The sequence below is a fragment of the Xylocopa sonorina genome, unplaced genomic scaffold, assembly GCF_050948175.1.
Source record: "Xylocopa sonorina isolate GNS202 unplaced genomic scaffold, iyXylSono1_principal scaffold0841, whole genome shotgun sequence".
Taxonomy (NCBI): Eukaryota; Metazoa; Arthropoda; class Insecta; order Hymenoptera; family Apidae; genus Xylocopa; species Xylocopa sonorina.
In genome coordinates this window covers 25,001-27,531 of record NW_027490912.1, presented here as the reverse complement: position 1 = coordinate 27,531, position 2,531 = coordinate 25,001, and positions in this window count along the sequence as shown.

The following is a 2,531-nucleotide window of genomic DNA, read 5'->3' as shown; positions in this document are numbered from 1 at the left end:
CTAACCTAACCTAACCTAACCTAACCTAACCTAACCTAACCTAACCTAACCTAACCTAACCTAACCTAACCTAACCTAACCTAACCTAACCTAACCTAACCTAACCTAACCTAACCTAACCTAACCTAACCTAACCTAACCTAACCTAACCTAACCTAACCTAACCTAACCTAACCTAACCTAACCTAACCTAACCTAACCTAACCTAACCTAACCTAACCTAACCTAACCTAACCTAACCTAACCTAACCTAACCTAACCTAACCTAACCTAACCTAACCTAACCTAACCTAACCTAACCTAACCTAACCTAACCTAACCTAACCTAACCTAACCTAACCTAACCTAACCTAACCTAACCTAACCTAACCTAACCTAACCTAACCTAACCTAACCTAACCTAACCTAACCTAACCTAACCTAACCTAACCTAACCTAACCTAACCTAACCTAACCTAACCTAACCTAACCTAACCTAACCTAACCTAACCTAACCTAACCTAACCTAACCTAACCTAACCTAACCTAACCTAACCTAACCTAACCTAACCTAACCTAACCTAACCTAACCTAACCTAACCTAACCTAACCTAACCTAACCTAACCTAACCTAACCTAACCTAACCTAACCTAACCTAACCTAACCTAACCTAACCTAACCTAACCTAACCTAACCTAACCTAACCTAACCTAACCTAACCTAACCTAACCTAACCTAACCTAACCTAACCTAACCTAACCTAACCTAACCTAACCTAACCTAACCTAACCTAACCTAACCTAACCTAACCTAACCTAACCTAACCTAACCTAACCTAACCTAACCTAACCTAACCTAACCTAACCTAACCTAACCTAACCTAACCTAACCTAACCTAACCTAACCTAACCTAACCTAACCTAACCTAACCTAACCTAACCTAACCTAACCTAACCTAACCTAACCTAACCTAACCTAACCTAACCTAACCTAACCTAACCTAACCTAACCTAACCTAACCTAACCTAACCTAACCTAACCTAACCTAACCTAACCTAACCTAACCTAACCTAACCTAACCTAACCTAACCTAACCTAACCTAACCTAACCTAACCTAACCTAACCTAACCTAACCTAACCTAACCTAACCTAACCTAACCTAACCTAACCTAACCTAACCTAACCTAACCTAACCTAACCTAACCTAACCTAACCTAACCTAACCTAACCTAACCTAACCTAACCTAACCTAACCTAACCTAACCTAACCTAACCTAACCTAACCTAACCTAACCTAACCTAACCTAACCTAACCTAACCTAACCTAACCTAACCTAACCTAACCTAACCTAACCTAACCTAACCTAACCTAACCTAACCTAACCTAACCTAACCTAACCTAACCTAACCTAACCTAACCTAACCTAACCTAACCTAACCTAACCTAACCTAACCTAACCTAACCTAACCTAACCTAACCTAACCTAACCTAACCTAACCTAACCTAACCTAACCTAACCTAACCTAACCTAACCTAACCTAACCTAACCTAACCTAACCTAACCTAACCTAACCTAACCTAACCTAACCTAACCTAACCTAACCTAACCTAACCTAACCTAACCTAACCTAACCTAACCTAACCTAACCTAACCTAACCTAACCTAACCTAACCTAACCTAACCTAACCTAACCTAACCTAACCTAACCTAACCTAACCTAACCTAACCTAACCTAACCTAACCTAACCTAACCTAACCTAACCTAACCTAACCTAACCTAACCTAACCTAACCTAACCTAACCTAACCTAACCTAACCTAACCTAACCTAACCTAACCTAACCTAACCTAACCTAACCTAACCTAACCTAACCTAACCTAACCTAACCTAACCTAACCTAACCTAACCTAACCTAACCTAACCTAACCTAACCTAACCTAACCTAACCTAACCTAACCTAACCTAACCTAACCTAACCTAACCTAACCTAACCTAACCTAACCTAACCTAACCTAACCTAACCTAACCTAACCTAACCTAACCTAACCTAACCTAACCTAACCTAACCTAACCTAACCTAACCTAACCTAACCTAACCTAACCTAACCTAACCTAACCTAACCTAACCTAACCTAACCTAACCTAACCTAACCTAACCTAACCTAACCTAACCTAACCTAACCTAACCTAACCTAACCTAACCTAACCTAACCTAACCTAACCTAACCTAACCTAACCTAACCTAACCTAACCTAACCTAACCTAACCTAACCTAACCTAACCTAACCTAACCTAACCTAACCTAACCTAACCTAACCTAACCTAACCTAACCTAACCTAACCTAACCTAACCTAACCTAACCTAACCTAACCTAACCTAACCTAACCTAACCTAACCTAACCTAACCTAACCTAACCTAACCTAACCTAACCTAACCTAACCTAACCTAACCTAACCTAACCTAACCTAACCTAACCTAACCTAACCTAACCTAACCTAACCTAACCTAACCTAACCTAACCTAACCTAACCTAACCTAACCTAACC